The sequence below is a fragment of the Taudactylus pleione genome, unplaced genomic scaffold (genome assembly GCF_031769625.1).
Source record: "Taudactylus pleione unplaced genomic scaffold, aTauple2 ptg000008l, whole genome shotgun sequence".
NCBI lineage: Eukaryota > Metazoa > Chordata > Amphibia > Anura > Myobatrachidae > Taudactylus > Taudactylus pleione.
In genome coordinates, this window is record NW_028284411.1 from 4,342,428 (window position 1) to 4,360,673 (window position 18,246).

The 18,246-nt window shown below is 46.3% G+C and overlaps 1 protein-coding gene across 3 annotated transcripts in view; it reads left to right on the top strand.

Annotated features, from left to right (window-relative positions):
• The window catches only part of SHOC2 (SHOC2 leucine rich repeat scaffold protein), a 94,643-nt gene that overhangs the window by 27,576 nt on the left and 48,821 nt on the right, over positions 1–18,246 (top strand). The window contains exon 2 of one of the 3 annotated variants that reach the window (XM_088464859.1): positions 2,074–2,144. The exons of 1 other annotated variant lie outside the window; for it this stretch is intronic. The gene's annotated coding sequence lies outside the window, so the exon portion shown is untranslated. Of the gene's footprint in view, positions 1–1,818; positions 1,839–2,073; positions 2,145–18,246 lie in introns of those variants that run through there. One more of the 3 variants, XM_088464866.1, reaches the window with a different exon arrangement.

An 18,246-nucleotide genomic window follows, 5' to 3' on the forward strand; every position in this document is an offset into this window, starting at 1 on the left:
GTGTGTGTGTGTGTGACAGGAGTATACACTGCTGTCATCCCCTGTGTGTGTGACAGGAGTATACACTGCTCTCATCCCCTGTGTGTGTGTGTGACAGGAGTATACACTGCTCTCATCCCCTGTGTGTGTGTGTGACAGGAGTATACACTGCTCTCATCCCCTGTGTGTGTGTGTGTGTGTGTGTGACAGGAGTATACACTGCTCTCATCCCCTGTGTGTGTGTGTGTGACAGGAGTATACACTGCTCCCATCCCCTGTGTGTGACAGGAGTATACACTGCTCCCATCCCCTGTGTGTGTGTGTGTCAGGAGTATACACTGCTCTCATCTTGTGTGTGTGTGACAGGAGTATACACTGCTCTCATCCCCTGTGTGTGTGACAGGAGTATACACTGCTCTCATCCTGTGTGTGTGATAGGAGTATACACTGCTCTCATCCCCTGTGTTTGTCTGTGTGACAGGAGTATACACTGCTCTCATCCCCTGTGTGTGTGTGTGTGTGTGTGTGTGTGACAGGAGTATACACTGCTCTCATCCCCTGTGTGTGTGTGTGACAGGAGTATACACTGCTCCCATCCCCTGTGTGTGTGTGTGACAGGAGTATACACTGCTCCCATCCCCTGTGTGTGTGTGTGATAGGAGTATACACTACTCTCATCCCCTGTGTGTGTGTGTGTGAGACAGGAGTATACACTGCTCTCATCCCCTGTGTGTGTGACAGGAGTATACACTGCTCCCATCCCCTGTGTGTGTGTGTGATAGGAGTATACACTACTCTCATCCCCTGTGTGTGTGTGTGTGTGTGACAGGAGTATACACTGCTCTCATCCCCTGTGTGTGTGACAGGAGTATACACTGCTCTCATCCCCTGTGTGTGTGATAGGAGTATACCCTGCTCTCATCCCCTGTGTGTGTGATAGGAGTATACACTGCTCTCATCCCCTGTGTGTGTGTGCCAGGAGTATACACTGCTCTCATCCCCTGTGTGTGTGTGTCAGGAGTATACACTGCTCTCATCCCCTGTGTGTGTGTGTGACAGGATTATACACTGCTCTCATCCCGTGTGTGTGTGTGACAGGAGTAAACACTGCTCTCATCCCGTGTGTGTGTGTGTGTGACAGGAGTAAACACTGCTCTCATCCCCTGTGTGTGTGTGACAGGAGTATACACTGCTCTCATCCCCTGTGTGTGTGATAGGAGTATACACTGCTCTCATCCCCTGTGTGTGTGTGTGTGTCCGGAGTATACACTGCTGTCATCCCCTGTGTGTGTGTGTGTGTGTGTGTGACAGGAGTATACACTGCTCTCATCCCCTGTGTGTGTGTGTGTGTGTGTGACAGGAGTATACACTGCTCTCTTCCCCTGTGTGTGTCAGGAGTATACACTGCTCTCATCCCCTGTGTGTGTGTGACAGGAGTATACACTGCTCTCATCCCCTGTGTGTGTGTGTGACAGGAGTATACACTGCTCTCATCCCCTGTGTGTGTCAGGAGTATACACTGCTCTCATCCCCTGTGTGTGTGACAGGAGTATACACTGCTCTCATCCCCTGTGTGTGTGTGACTGGAGTATACACTGCTCTCATCCCCTGTGTGTGTGTGACTGGAGTATACACTGCTCTCATCCCCTGTTTGTGTGTGTCAGGAGTATACACTGCTCTCATCCCCTGTGTGTGTGTCAGGAGTATACACTGCTCTCATCCCCTGTGTGTGTGTGTGTGTCAGGAGTATACACTGCTCTCATCCCCTGTGTGTGTGTGTGTGTGTGCCTGCATGCCAGTAGTGCAGTAATTGTTGTAGCTGCGATCACAGACGCTCTCCTCTCGGTGTTATCGCTATAGTAAGTGCTGGTTACTGATGATAAATAGGAATACATAAGCAATGCACTAATTCCAGCAGTATCCTGTCACACATGGTATAGTATAGTATGCTCCTTTTGTGGCATGTTCAGTCAATACAGATATAGTAGGAAGGTATCGTCATTATTGGGGCAAACACCCCGTTTCCCCGGCTCTCTCCTGGGCTATGATAGTGGATTATATTTACCTTGACGAGAGCAATTCTTTTCTTTGCAGGGGGTCTCTTCTCCTGGGGGTGTCCTGTGGAAATGGACTCTGAAGCTCAGGGACCTCTATCAGTTAAATTGGTAAATGTTGTTGAATGAGGTTAGCGCACGGGGAGTGTTTGTTATGACTGAAGCTGGCAAGGCTGGTCAGATGCCGCCATCTCCGAAGGTGCGTCGGGCCGGGGTTACTCTCCCACCCTGTCTTTTTTTTTTTTTTCGTGACAGAATTTCTATGTTTGTACCACACCTGTAACCTGTAACCTGCCATTACAGACTACTCCTTCTGGGGGTACCTGTGCACTAGTCCCCCTCTGTCTGCCATGTGAGCACCAGCTGTATTCATGTGTCTGCTGCATCAGGTCTTTGCTGGTGACTTATGATTTTGCTCCACCTGATCTAACCTGCATTAGATCAGGTGGAGCATTGACTAAGGATGCTGTACTATATATATATATATATTACAGTATTTGATAGGCATCATGCAGGATTGTGTTAACAGAACGTGATTTATTGCCCATAAATAGTTTTGCAAAGACCGTTGGACAGAAGTGTTTAGTGCTCATTGTTCCCTTCTAAAATGTTGCCAGCAGGGTGGCATCAAGAAGTATCCGGGTGGGGGCTTTCACAATAATGAAATCCTGACTTTATGTAAAGCAGAGTACACACTGATGGATATATCGCCCGTTCCATTGAACGGCCGATATATCTGTAGTACATCGGCATGTTTGTACACCCGATATGTCTGTCGACGACGTTCACAAACTCATTGGATCGTTCCTGCGGCACAGCAGAAATATCTGAAAGATACATCGGTCATCCGATGGTGTGTACTACCGATTCGCCGATCGCCTGTACACATGCTGCATGGACTCGCAGATGAGTGACAGCTCAACTGGGCGGGCAAATTTAAATGCCCACCCAGTTGTGACATCAAGCCCATTGACCTATTGTGTACCCAGCTTTACATTAAATTCAGAATAACATGTTGGGGACAATTCAACTGTTTTATTGCACCCGAACTCCCGTCTAAAGTGATGGGAGATCGGGGAGCGATATTCAATTGTTTTTGGGCACCCGTGACTTATCGCACATGTTGCGCCCAATTAGACTGGGTTTAGCCGTATACAGTAATGGTTTTACGTGCCCAAACCATTGACTTATTGCACATTTCTGCTCGCCACCTCTGGAGGGTGCGGGCAGAGATGTGTTCTCCAGTGGTTATTTTTGCCCAAACTGAGCAATAATTTAATTGTTGTCACGCGCCCATTAGTCAGCAGCTTTTTCATGATCAAAGTCTGCTGGATCTGGTCTCTCTCGTGAAATCAGCACCAGATTATTTAGTGCGCTCTACTTTATGCCATTCCTTATGTAGGTTTTAATTATCAGCTGGCTGAACACAAATATAATTTTGTAACATCGCCCAGATACTGCCCAATTGCTATTTGGACACAGACAGCCAGACCCATCTGCCCAGATACTGCCCAATTGCTATTTGGACACAGACAGCCAGACCCATCTGCCCAGATACTGCCCAATTGCTTTTTGAAGCTTTTTCTAACAGCACCCAGATACTGTCCCACTTGCTGGCTAAACGGAAAGACCTCCAGTAACAAACACGAGGACCCGCTCTCTTCACTGTAACCAGCATCTGTCAGCAACCTTGGCACCATCCGGCACTGTGAAACAGCCGAAAGTCCCTCTGCGTCAGTGCAGCGCAACTTTCGGCCTCATCACGGTGCCGGGCAGCAGGCGTCAATGCAGCGCCACTTTTGGCTGCGTCCCATTGCCGGACGGTAGGGGATTTTTGACTGGTGTACCGGCCAGTAAAGCACGAATACTGATGTCCCAGGAGTACAAGATGGTACACACTTTGCATGGGCTCTCCTGCCCTTTTCTCAACATGTAATATCTACGTCACACAGTCAGGCGGCCAATCAGGAGCCGAACTTGGCAATTTCTGCCCAGTTCTGCTCCTGATAGGCCGCCTGGCTGTGTGACGTAGCTATTACATGTTGAGGGAGGGCGTGAGGCTGCTGCCATAGGGGGCGCTCTTCCTTCACCTACTTTCTCCAACACCTCATTTCCAGGCTCGCAACTACCAGCCAATCAGCACCGGGTTAGCGCCTCGAAAGCAACGCCGCTTTCTCTGCTTTCCACGAGAGCTGTCGGCAGCGGCTGATTGGCCGGAGACACTGAGGCGGATAGGCGGAGTAACAGTTCATTATCAGTTGCATCTATAGGGTCTCTATTTTGCTTCTGAGTCTATGGCCAAATGCATCATCGCACTTCCAAATTGGCGAAATGTTACAGTAAATATAAACCCCAATACTATAAAAGGGCGTGGCTTACCCGATTCCGTCGTATTAACATATGATCTAGCTATTATCTAGCAAAGCATTATCCGTACGTATGTTCTGGGTTCAAATTGGCGAATGTGCGCCACAGGCATACTAGTATTAATGATAACAGGCAAATTCTTAGCTATTCCCAAATTCATGTGGGGGAAGGTGAGAGTGGATCAGAAACGTTGCTTCTGCAACTTCATAAACTAATATGTGAATTGCAGCCTCCTGGTGTGCCGCCTGTTCCTCGGAATACTGGCAGCACTTGTAGACACCATCTGCGTAACCAGCATTTCGGACGGTTTAATAGGGAGGGAAGACCCCAGAATCATGAAATTTTTTTCACTTGCACGTCTTTGATGATGATGAGTGTATTCTGGACTTTTTGGGCTTCTCGCTACAACTTGAGATAACTGTTCGGTTTTGGCTCAGATCTTCCAGCCAACTTCAAATCCTAGAAGGAGGCAAAATGTCATCTTTCCCGGACATCTCGGCACAGGCGTCTCACAAACATGACGTTTTGCCTCCTTCTGAGATCCGAAGTTGTTTAATGCAGTTGCTTTTCTATTTTTCAAAGGGGCGCTGCGATTCTGTGTCATTGCTCCGCCCCCCACGCTGTACAGGCCATGGGTCTCAGTATTTTACAGTTTAGGGCTGGGCCACGATTACGCAATTGATTGCGAATTGCGCCATCAAGCCTCCGACCTGCCCGCGTTACTCAGGAACTCACTACTTGTGGGCCGTGCCCGCTATTTACGGAGAACGGGAGAGCCCCACCGAATATTGAGACTGAATCACGTCTTGGTGTTGGTTATAAAGAATTATTGCAATCTCTATAAGAATAGGCACCTTTGTGCCCATTGGTAGTTGGTTGATTTTTTTTTTTTTTTTGCAATGTGGAAAAATATGTAAAAAGTTGAAGTTTGTCTGAGCTCTCGCGTTTGCGCAGACGGCGAACGTTCATATCACAGCCGGTCTGATCCACAGGACCCCAGACCTCTCGCCTGAAGTATTCTGTGCGGCTTGAAAATGCCATTAGGTTCTATATAGATCAGATATTGGCATCAGAAATGAGTAAATGTGACATTAATTGATTTTCCCCTTCTATAAGCTGAGCGTTACGCCGGGTACACATTAGACGATATCTCGTCCGATCCTGCTGGTACGAATGAGATATTGAGCACATCATCTAGTGTGTTACTGACTGTGTGTGCTCCCGCAGCAACATCGACGATGCCGACCGACAGTAGGGCGGCAGCATGGCCCCCGTCGTCGCTGTCTGCATCGGCAAGTGTGTAAGCACTTGCTGATGCCAGCGCCATACCGGGTGCCATTGCTGATGAGGTCGGTACATATTAGATATCGTCTAGTGTGTACTGGCCTTTGCACCGTAATCTAAGTAATTTGCTTTGTTTGAGAAATATAGATGAAATAGTGTAGGGGCCAATGAGGTGACGTTTGTACAGTAACATCAATGTGAAGTCCACAAGTGGTTTAAAGATCTAGAGGGTTATATTGATAGATCCTATGTACTTCAATAATCTTCAGTAGTGTTTTATTAAAGTTACATTTCCGAAGATACATTTTTCCTGTGCTGCGTGTGTTACACATCGAGTAGAGTCTGCCATCTGTTGGTACAGTGGTAAAATGTGATGTCATTATTTACTATGTGTCTCTGAAGTTTCCCAGACAGCATTCTGGTTTCACCTGCTAATTTCTGCTGCTGCTATAATTTTGATGGGCTCGGGGGACCAAGCCTACAGAAAACACCGTCATCTAATCAGTGGTCGTACTTGCGTCTATTTGCGTCGCAATCACTTTTCATGAATGAAGTGCGCACATTGTATCGGGTAGGAGATGCATGGAGATAAATGCGGATCTTCTCCCGTATGTGAAATCTGTACGCTTGGTTTGATGTTGGCCGTCGCCAGTAGTGCCCACATGTGGGCACAAGATGGGTATTACAACGAGCTGGTCTTATACACAGAAACGCCCGCAGTTCTGTAGATTTGCCCTCTCTGAACTTGGACTATGCGAGAAAATGCTATTGCATCTCTTCAGTCGCAAGCGGCGATGTGACTGAATTGCATACGACTATACATCTCCTGGAGCATGCGCGGTGCGAAAACGCACCACACCGACTTGCATTCAACTCAACATCTTCCGTTCTGTGAGCCTGATTCAGAGCCGGACGCTCTTGAAGAGCTCTCACTCTGAATTAGGGCGTTTTTTTTTTTGTTGTTGTTGCGGCCTCCTGGCCACTCGCTAAGCTGTAGGTGACCACCCACAGCTTTTGCGAGCGGCCAGGTGATGGTCGCGACCATCGGGGCTTGCGACGAGACCCTTGTGGTAGGGTCTCGTCCGTCGCAAGCCCCAGAGAGCACTGGTGATGTCAGTAGTGCCTCCCACAAACGGCAGGTGTTCCTCCGTTTGTGTAGCCACCCCCCTCCCCGCCTACAAAACGTTTTAGGAGTCCCGGAGCGAGAGAATTTCTGTCTCGCTCCGGGGCTTGCACATGCGCGCGACGTGCAGTACTCCACCATCGACCCGCTTGCGAGCAGGTCTGAATCAGGCCCTGTGTTTGTCAAACTTCCTAACTTTTAGCTGATCTAGAGGGCGCAGGCTTTAGGCCTCTGATCTGGCTGCAGATACAACAGTTTCCCCAACCTCTTCAGATAATTACCAGGAATGTATTGAAAAGTTTTGTCCCCTATTACATCTGGATGTGTGTGTGGTGCATAGAGCCCGATACACTGGCACAGACTGGCCTCTACATATCCCATTGTAACATATATTTGTTTCTTTGTCTATAACTGTTCTCCCATATTGTTACAGTAATCTGATATCTTTCTTTGTTGTACTAGGCGTTGTGCTTAGATTTGGTGGTCAGCCTTTCCCAGATATTACACAGCTCCCAGACCATAGTTAATCGTCCACATCTTGCACTACTATAAATTACTATCGACGCACACTAGAGTTAATTTCATCCAAATAGTCTATGAACCCTTATGATGTGATGAGTGCTCTGATGTGGCAGCAGTAGCAGGTCAGAAGGCTTCTGTAGGCTTAAAATGCAGTCTTTGAATTCACGCCGCACACACCCTGCTTGTATAAAGCTGTAAAGATATGTTAGAAAAGATGATGTTGTTTGATTTTATAAGCATTTGCATTGTTTGTGCGTTTCCTAGAGCCCAGACAGATGAATACAATATAACTTCCTGCTTCCCAGGTTTCGCTGAGCATGTGCTCATGTGCTCTGCTTCCCGGCTATTCAGGCACAGAGCACCCATGTACACCTGGCATATACACAGTGCTGGGCAGATTGGGGCAGGCAGGTCTCGCTGACCATGTGCAGAACCTCTGCTTCCCGGGTATTCAGGCACAGAGCACCCATGTACACCTGGCATATACACAGTGCTGGGCAGAATGGGGCAGGCAGGTGTCCCTGAGCATGTGCAGTACCTCTGCTTCCCGGGTATTCAGGCACAAGAGCATCCATGTACACCTGGAATATACACAGTGCTGGGCAGATTGGGACAGGCAGGTGTCCCTGAGCATGTGCAGTACCTCTGCTTCCCGGCTATTCAGGCACAGAGCAATCATGTACACCTGGCATATACACAGTGCTGGGCAGATTGGGGCAGGCAGGTGCACCACCTATATTTGGTATATGCGCAGAAAGCATCAGCACCTGGTATATACACAGTAATTAGTACAATACGGCCGGCAGTTTTCACTTGGCATGTGCAGAACGTCTGCTTCTCTGCCTGTGTAATTGTTGCAGTGCTGCGCACAATGTGGTTGGCAGGTCTCGCACTAGGGGTAAATTAATTAGTGAACTTGCACTGCCAATTACATATGTCATTACGTTCCAAGCCCCGCATTAATTCAGAGGAATTTCGCGTTTTGTGCGCAATCCTCTGAGCAGGTGAAAAGGTAGGAAAAATCTTTGTTTTAAAGGTAAAAATTATGGGACATAATGCAGAATCTCTGGTACACCCATCTTAATGAATATTTATGCACCTAAAAAGTTTAAATACCATAATTTGGCCAATAAAGTCCATTTTCAGGGTGAATTTATCTTTTAAATGATGGGGGACAGGTATGTGGAGGTGTAAATGATGGGGGACAGGTATGTGGAGGTGTAAATAATGTGGGACAGGTATGTGGAGGTGTAAATAATGTGGGACAGGTATGTGGAGGTGTAAATAATGTGGGACAGGTATGTGGAGGTGTAAATGATGGGGGACAGGTATGTGGAGGTGTAAATGATGGGGGACAGGTATGTGGAGGTGTAAATGATGGGGGACAGGTATGTAGAGGTGTAAATGATGGGGGACAGGTACGCTGAGATGTAAATAATGTGGGACAGGTATGTGGAGGTGTAAATAATGTGGGACAGGTATGTGGAGGTGTAAATAATGTGGGACAGGTATGTGGAGGTGTAAATGATGTGGGACAGGTATGTGGAGGTGTAAATGATGGGGGACAGGTATGTGGAGGTGTAAATGATGGGGGACAGGTACGCTGAGATGTAAATGATGGGGGACAGGTATGTGGAGGTGTAAATGATGGGGGACAGGTATGTGGAGGTGTAAATGACGGGGGACTGGTACGTGGCGGTGTAGATGACGGGGGACTGGTACGTGGCGGTGTAGATGACGGGGGACTGGTACGTGGCAGTGTAGATGACGGGGGACTGGTACGTGGCGGTGTAGATGACGGGGGACTGGTACGTGGCGGTGTAGATGACGGGGGACTGGTACGTGGCGGTGTAGATGACGGGGGACTGGTACGTGGCGGTGTAGATGACGGGGGACTGGTACATGGCGGTGTAGATGACGGGGGACTGGTACGTGGCGGTGTAGATGACGGGGGACTGGTACGTGGCGGTGTAGATGACGGGGGACTGGTAGGTGGCGGTGTAGATGACGGGGGACTGGTAGGTGGCGGTGTAGATGACGGGGGACTGGTAGGTGGCGGTGTAGATGACGGGGGACTGGTAGGTGGCGGTGTAGATGACGGGGGACTGGTAGGTGGCGGTGTAGATGACGTGGGACTGGTAGGTGGCGGTGTAGATGACGTGGGACTGGTAGGTGGCGGTGTAGATGACGTGGGACTGGTAGGTGGCGGTGTAGATGACGTGGGACAGGTATGTGGAACTTGGTGATGAACAAGTTTTCCTATTTGAAGATAGGGCCAAAAGAAGCAGGCATTTTTCAGTACATAAGGTTATGAAGGAGATTATGGATAAGGAATGACAAAATGTTGATAAACATCTGGGTAATGTCAAGAGAATCGATAGGATGTATCCTATTAAGGATCAACATTTGTTGTCTTGGTGTATAGTTCCTAAAGTTGATGCAGCTGTCGCTGAGGTTGTTTCTAAAGCTAATATCCCTCTGGAAGATGATGCTTTCTGCCCTATCTCCCATGCCGCGAATCCACTAAACGATCCGCTCCATGAGCGTTTTCGTTTAGTGTGTCCATGGCGTCAACGACACTGAACGCACACACTGAACGATCTCATTAACGATCTCGTCAGGTTGGACAGCAGGTTCGGACGATGAGTGACGTCGTCAGTGACCAGCTGGAGCGCGCATCGCAACTGGACGATTATAGTGAACGATATCGTTATCGTTCAGTCGATCAAAATATAGTGGATACACGGCTTTAGAGCGAGCATGGGTAAAAGTTTTGAAAGTTCTTTACAGAAATTGCATAGCTCCGCAGGAGTGTCCCTGAAGTCTGGTGTTGCAATAGCGTTCGTATTCAGAACTTTGAGACTCCGGACATCTGTTATGCACACAGACTTAGAAGAGAAAATGTCAAGACATTTTTTACTGAGAAGTCTTTCTATTATGAGTACAGCTCGTGATTACCTGTGTGAGGCTTCACTTGATGTGCTAGAGATTCCTGCAAAATCTATGACTGCTGGAGCGATAGCAAGAGGAGCTCTATGGCTGCGTTCATGGGCAGCCGATATGAATTTAAAAAATAGGCTGGTCTCTGTGGGTTCCCTACTGCATGGTAATAAATTGGACGCAATTTTTTCTTAAAATGACTGGTGGTAAATTTGTAAACTTATCAAGATCGACAAAGTAGGTACCCTATACTATCTGCTAAGCAACAGTATAAAGAAGCCGGAAGTTATAAACCTGGGCGGCAATACTGTAGCAGATACTCTTCAGGAATGACGAGGCAGCTGCTTTCGCCAATCCTACAGGAGAGGCCATGGAAGGAGTCTGTTCGAGACAGTTGGGTTCTGGAAGTGCTGTCGCAGGGTTACAGGATAGAATTTTTAGCAATCCCCAAAGTAGACAAATTTGTGGAGTCCAAGGGTTCCAGGGGTAACTTTTAGAGGTCAAAGCTCTAGAAGACAGCATCAGAAAAATTGATCAGCTCAAAAGCTGTAGAAGTTGTCCCACGGTCAGAAGAGAGAGATTTTTGTTCTCCAAATTTTTTGGTAAAAAAAAAAGCTACAAACAATTGAACAAACTTGTGAGAGTAAAGAAATTTCATATGGAAACCCTGAAATCCATTTTGATGGGCATAAGACAAAACGACTTCCTCGCATCAATAGATCTAAAGGATGCCTATTTTCACGTTCCGATATGCAAAAAATATGGAACGTTTCTGTGATTCTGCATCCAAGGAAAACATTTCCAATTTACTTGTCTAGGTTTTTGGTTTGGCTGCGTCCCCGAGAACGTTTACAAAAGTGTTGATGACCCTTATATCTTGCCTGAGAACACAAGGTATAGCAGTCTGGCCATATCTGGATGATCTGTTAATTGCCAGAAGCTCAAGAGAGATAGTGAGAGAAGCTGTGGACAGAATCATCCAATCTTTTCAGTGTAATGGTGGAATAATAAATTGGGAAAAGAGTCTGTTTAGATCCGGCACAGCAAATACAATTCCTGGGTGTGCAGGTAGACGCTCGAAGATACAGTATAGCCCTGTCAGAGGAAAGATGTGCAAAGATCCGAATATTGGCTTTTTTGGTTCTGGTGTACATCAAGGGAATGATGTCATCTACCATAGATATAATTCCCTGTGCATGGTGGAAAATTAGGATGTTACAGTGGACCTACTTCAGTACAGCAGGAAAAGGTTTCCTCTGTCTTACCAGATAAACCTACATTAAGACACGAGAGACTCTCTAGGTTTGTGGACAAGTACAAAACTAAACTTCAAAAATAACATAATTGTCAGAAACAGTGTTTGGTTCGAACTACCGACACAAACTCAACAGGATGGGGAGCACATCTATTAATACAAAGTCTGCAAGGACTCTGGAATGCCAAGGAGAAGTCTGTCCTTGAATCAGAAAGAAATGCGGGCGGTTTGGAATGCTATAAATGGTTTCCACGATCACTTAAAAGGAAAACAGCTAAAGGTATTTTCACAGCAGACACAAAGTGCTACCAGGAGAATGGGAAGTGGAAGTTTTCCAGAGCATAGTGATAAGGTTTGGCCATCCACAGATAGATTTGATGGTGACACATCTTAACACAAAGTTACCACTCTCTTTCTCCAGATACCACTTACCGCAAACAAGCGGAGTGGACACTTTTTTTTTTTTTCTCTCTTACCATGGAATTTCAAACTGGAGCATTTGTTCCTACCATTTCCAATGGTTTCTCGTGTACTAAAAGAGATCCGAGAAGAACGAGTAGAAGTAATAACAGTCCTTCCTTTTTGGCCAAGAAGAGCGTGGTTCTCGACAGTAGCGAGTATGGCAGTAGAAGATCAATGAACTGTCAGTCACACCAGGTCTGTTGCACAAAGGTCCATTGTTCCATCCAATCTTCATTTGATGGTGTGGAAGTTGAACGGGATTGTCTGAACAAGTGGTACGATTTCTTATGCAAGCAAGAAAGAGAGTATCTTCAGATATCTATTATAGAATCTGGAAAACATTTACAGTCAGGTGCATAAATATTGGGAAATTGACAGAATTTCATATTTTGGCCTCTTCACCACCACAATGGCTTTGAAATGAAACAAACAAGATGTGATTTAACTGCAGACTTTCAGATGTAAATTGAGGGTAATTACATCTAAATCAGGTGAATGGTGTAGAAATTACAACGGTTTCTATATGTGCCTCCCACTTTTTAAGGGGCCAAAAGTAATGGGACAAACTAAACAATCCTAAATCTAACTTTCACTTTTTAATACTTTGTTGCAAGTCCTTTGCAGGCAATTACAGCCTGAAGTCTGGAACGCATAGACATCACCAGACGCTGGGTTTCATCCCTGGTGATGCTCTGCCAGGCCTCTACTGCAAATGTCTTCAGTTCCTGCTTGTTCTTGGGGCATTTTCCCTTCAGTTTTGTCTTCATCAAGTGAAATGCATGCTCCATCTGATTCAGGTCAGGGGATTGACTTGGCCATTGCATAACATTCCACCTTTTAGCCTTAAAAAACTCTTTGGTTGCTTTTGCAGTATGCTTCGGGTCATTGTCCATCTGCACTGTGAAGCGCCGTCCAATGAGTTCTGAAGCATTTGACTGAATATGAGCATATAATATTGCCCGAAACACTTCAGAATTAATTCTGCTGTTTTTGTCAGCAGTCACATCATCAATAAATACAATGGAACCAGTTCCATTGGCAGCCATACATGCCCACGCCATGACACTACCACCACCGTGCTTCAATGATGAGGTGGTATGTTTTGGATCATGAGCAGTTCCTTTCCTTCTCCATACTCTTCTCTTCCCATCACTCTGGTACAAGTTGATCTTTGTCTCATCTGTCCATAGGATGTTGTTCCAGAACTGTAATGGCTTTTTTAAATGTTGTTTGGCAAACTCTAATCTGGTCTTCCTGTTTTTTGTGGCTCACCAATGGTTTACATCTTGTGGTGAACCCTCTATATTCACTCTTGTGAAGTCTTCTCTTGATTGTTGACTTTGACACATATACACCTACCTCCTGGAGAGTGTTCTTGATTTGGCCAACTGTTGTGAAGGGGTTTTTCTTCACCAGGGAAATAATTCTTCTGTCATCCACCACAGTTGTTTTCCGTGGTCTTCCGGGTCTTTTGGTGTTGCTGAGCTCTCCGGTGCGTTCTTTCTTTTTAAGAATGTTCCAAACAGTTGATTTGGCCACACCAAATGTTTTTGCTATCTCTCTGATGGGTTTGTTTTGATTTTTCAGGCTAATGATGGCTTGCTTCACTGATAGTGACAGCTCTTTGGATCTCGTATTGAGAGTCGACAGCAACTGATTCCAAATGCAAATGTCACACCTAGAATCAACTCCAGACCTTTTACCTGCTTAATTGATAATGAAATAACGAGGGAATAGCCCATACCTGTCCATGAAATAGCTTTTGAGTTGATAGTCCCATTACTTTTGGCCCCTTAAAAAGTGGGAGGCACATATAGAAACCGTTGTAATTCCTACACCGTTCACCTGATTTTGGATGTAATTACCCTTAAATTAAATCTGAAAGTCTGCAGGTAAAGCACATCTTGTTTGTTTCATGTCAAAGCCATTGTGGTGGTGAATAGAGGCCAAAATATGAGAATTCTGTCAATGTCCCAATATTTATGCACCTGACTGTATATTTTGGGCTGGCTCAATATTTGACTTGATGAAGGCCGATACACCCCAAGTGCTGCAGTTTCTACATAATGGGTTTGAAAAAGGTCTGGTGACTTCAACCATTAAAGTACAAATAGCAGAATTAAGTATTCTATTGGACAGAAGATTGAGAATATTGTAAAGATGTTCTGCCAAGCAATGAAAAGAATACAATCTCAAGTTGGGCCGTCCTTAGCCCCGCGGGACTTGAACCTTATACTGATTGCATAATGTTGCCCCAGTTCGAACCATTACATGAGATTCCATTAAAACTGCTAATCTGGAAAGTAGCTTTTCTAACCGCTATCACTTCATCATGAAGAATAGCTGAACTTCAAGAAGAGCCCTAATTAAATATCCTACTAGATAAAGTTGTCCTCAGGGCAAATCCAAATTTCATACCAAAAGTGGTATCAAGATTTCATCTAGACCAAGAAATTACTTTACCTTCATTTTTTCCACAACCCAAAAATAGAGACACGGCATGTGCTAGATTAGTGACCGGGTGATTTCTCCCCATTTAGACAGAGTTCAAGAATTTTGGAATACTAAACATTTGTTTGTCCAACACACGGGTGCAAGGAAAGGTGGAGCTCCCAGGAAACAGACTATCGCAAGATGGATCAAACAAATGATGACGTTTATGTATGAGGGAAGCGGGCGTAAAGCTCCAGAGAATATTAAGACACACTCGCCCAGGGCAATGGCGGCTTCATGGGCAAAGAAGGCTGAAGTATCTGTGAAAGACATCTGTGCAGCGGCTGCCTGGTCATCGGTTCATTCTTCCTTAAGGCATTATGCTTCGGATGTGTCAGAAGCCCACTTTGGAAGTCATGTCCTCAGAGGGGCAGTGGCTTGAATAAAGTCATTGAACTTTGTTGCTGTTGACTATTTATTCCTTTCCCGTATATATTATGCTCTGGTATATCCCAGAGTAATGGCTGACATGAAGTAAGAAGAAGAAAACGGCAAATTATAACTTACCGATAATTACGTTTCTTCCAGATACTTCTTGGCAGCCCATAATATACCCTCCCTAATGTGTGTTTTCCCAAAAAGGTGATGTGACACTCAAAAGACTAAGGAGGTATAGGGGGAGGGAACCTATATACTTTAAGTGAGAGGACCCTAAAAAGGGGAATAAACTATCTGTCTAATACTAGGGGAATGGGATCAAAACCAGAATAGTGGCTGCAATGAGGTAACTCGAAGAAACAAAACTATCGGTAACTTATAATTTGCTGTTTTTGCACACTTGCATATTGAATTGACCCTAGTGTTCACTTTTGCACCCTGCATCTGTTAAAACCTGTGCAGTTCCTATATCCTGTAGTGTTCGGTGGCAGGCAGGGCGCCGGACCTAGAGCAAGGGCACTTCTGTGCACCCGTGCCCGAAAGGGTGTGTGGTCAATGAAAAGGGGGGCGTGTCTTTATGACTCGTCCCCTTTTCGTTACTCTTGGGAGGCGTGCCTGGCACGTACGGACATGCCGGGCAACCCCCATGCGCCCGGCGTCCATTCACCGGTGGGGACAGCTGCTCTTCCTTTTTCCCCACCCACGGAGCACTGCGAACCGCAGGTAGAGGACAGAACCCGCTGGCGTTATCAGTGGGGCGCCACGCTGGAGGGCAGGACGCGGCGCCCCGCTGAAACAGCCTAGCGGGAACGCTAACTTGTCTGTGGGGGTTCGCTGTCTGATCTGGTGCTTCTAGCACACAAACTGCTTAATCTCAGCAGTTTGTTGCATTAGCTGAGTGTGCTAGAAGCACCAGAGCAACACCCCTGGCAGAATAGAGGAACTGCACGTTTTGTTTTTTCGATCAAAATTTTTTTCTGCACAGCGGTATGTGCACTGTCACTGTGTGGGGTCTTTTCTGCAGAAAGTAGTCTGCTCCCAGTCTTTTAGGTTCTGTTGTTTTTAGTAGTTGGCATTACTGCCTCACAGCACTGAGGGCTTGGGTTCGATCCTACCAAGGCCTCATCTGTGTGGAGTGAGTTTGTTGTCCCCATGTTTACTGCTGGGAGCTGCTCCGGTTTCCTCCCGCGCTCCAAAGTCGTACTGGTGGTTAATTGAATTCTGACAAAAAAAAAATTCCAAGTGTGTATGTGTGTTCAGGGGGTAGCAAACATAGTAGGGCCTGATACAGACCCGTTCACGAGCGGGTCGATTGTCGGCCAGTGCGCACGCGAGCCCTGGAGCGAGTGAGAACTTCACTCGCTCGGGGCTCGCAGCAAAACGAGGCGGCTGTCGATGTTGATCGACAGCTTGCCCCGTTTTGTAGGCGGGTCGGGGGGGGGTCGCTGCCCAAATGGAGGCGATTCAGAAGGAGCAGGAAGGCGTTTTCGCGGAGGAAGTTCACTGGGGCTTGCGGTGGACGAGACCCTACCACAAGGGTCTCGTCGCAAGCCCGACGGTCGCGTTAATCGCGACTATCGCCAGGCCCACCCGCTAATGCTGTGGGTGGTCACCCACAGCTTAGCGAGCGGCCTGGAGGCCGGGGAAAAAAATCAACGGCCCGCCCTGATTCAGAGCGAGAGCTTGCAAATAGCGAGCGCCTCTGAATCAGGGCCATAGATTGTAAGTTCTCCTGGTGCAGTGACTGATGCAAATGACTTGTATCTGTAAAGCGCTGTGATATATATGTGCTATATTAATTACTGCTCCTAAATACAATAAAATAGTAATAATTTGTCCCACCTGTGTGTTGTGAAACTGCCCTGCTTGTTTATACCTGTGTAACATTGTATGTCAGTATGATAGTGCATAGCATGTCCTCTGTGACGAGTTGGTGTCGGTGTGTTGGATGTTGGCAGGAGACCCGCCTGAGAGGGAGAGAGTCCAGTTACAGTGTTTTGCTCCCTGTGCCAGTCTCTTGGCTGTGAGGTGCCAGGCTTGCCAGGCTGCTGGGAATACATGGAGTGGTTCTGTCTTCAATACTATGTTGCTCTTGGGGGAGAGGCTGATTATTCATTAGCAGTAAAGGGATTAATAATCTATCGTGAATCAGTCCTAGCGCATTATCTGTGTCTGAAAGTGATACTTGGTGATAGGAGACGGGTAAAAGAGGTTTTTAAAAATAAAATAAAAAAATAATCTGTTGTAGTCTACATTGCAACTAACAATTCAAGTTTATTGTATCAGTTTGGTGCCTTTGGATGTGCGTCAGATTCTCCCAGATATGACGGCATCCAGTGAGTAATTCTCTTTATTAAAGGAAAAGTGTCAGAGTTGGGAACAATTGGCCAGGAATAGGTGTGGACACAGTTTGCGTTGTGCTTACTGATTGGGGGGACAGACACAATCGGGAGAGGCGTGTACATGGGTACCATAAGTTGTATTGTGCTTATATTAGGAATATTTTGCTGGCATCCAAGAGCACTTCAAAGGTCATCCCGCATGCAAACTCAAGGGAAGTCTGTCATTGGTATCAATAGAACATTAGAATCGCAGGCTGGGGCGCCGGCGTGGCCTATAGGAGTACTTGCCCTTCGCTGTGACCGCCGAGTATCACCACATCAGGTGACGTGTTTAGATCTGCAGTACAAACACTGACCTGCGCGCACCGTGCTGGGGGAGGACGTGTTAGACCGGAGTCTGCATCTTTGGAATTCTTGGCATTTTGTATTTATTTATTTTTTATAAATACCACATTGCTAGTGAGTTACTTCACCGTCCGCACAGCTTGTCCTATTTATAACTGAACTTGGGGACAAAACAGGTGAAAGTGTTTAATTTTCTCTCTTTAATCCTCTGATTATTCCGTGATTGGAGAAACTTCATCCAACTTTCAGGTTTTACCAGTTTATTTCCCCTTTGCCTCTCATACTAAAGCCCTGGTAATCTCCCCTTTTAGTTTCATTGTTCTGTTGCAGATGCTACCAGGGTATCAAGGGAGCCTACACTGCACACCCTAATTTTACACCGAAGTGCTACCTCTTATGTGTAAAATTAGGGTGTGCAGTGCAGACCCCTCCCTTCCTCTGTATTTGTGCATATGATGTACATGTGATGGTAGCAATGACTCCTGCCTGGTACTAGCACCCCTCACACCTGCCCTTAGGTGATAGGCTCTCGCATTTCAGTCTACACATTGGAATTGGCACTATTATAGGCAAGTCTTGGATACATGTATATAATGTCAGTATTAGGGATGTTACTGATCCACCTGAGGTTCACCGTGACGTGGTAGGTGTGCATACATTTTTGGCCAAAAGAACCTTATTTTTACTCCATGTTAATTATTA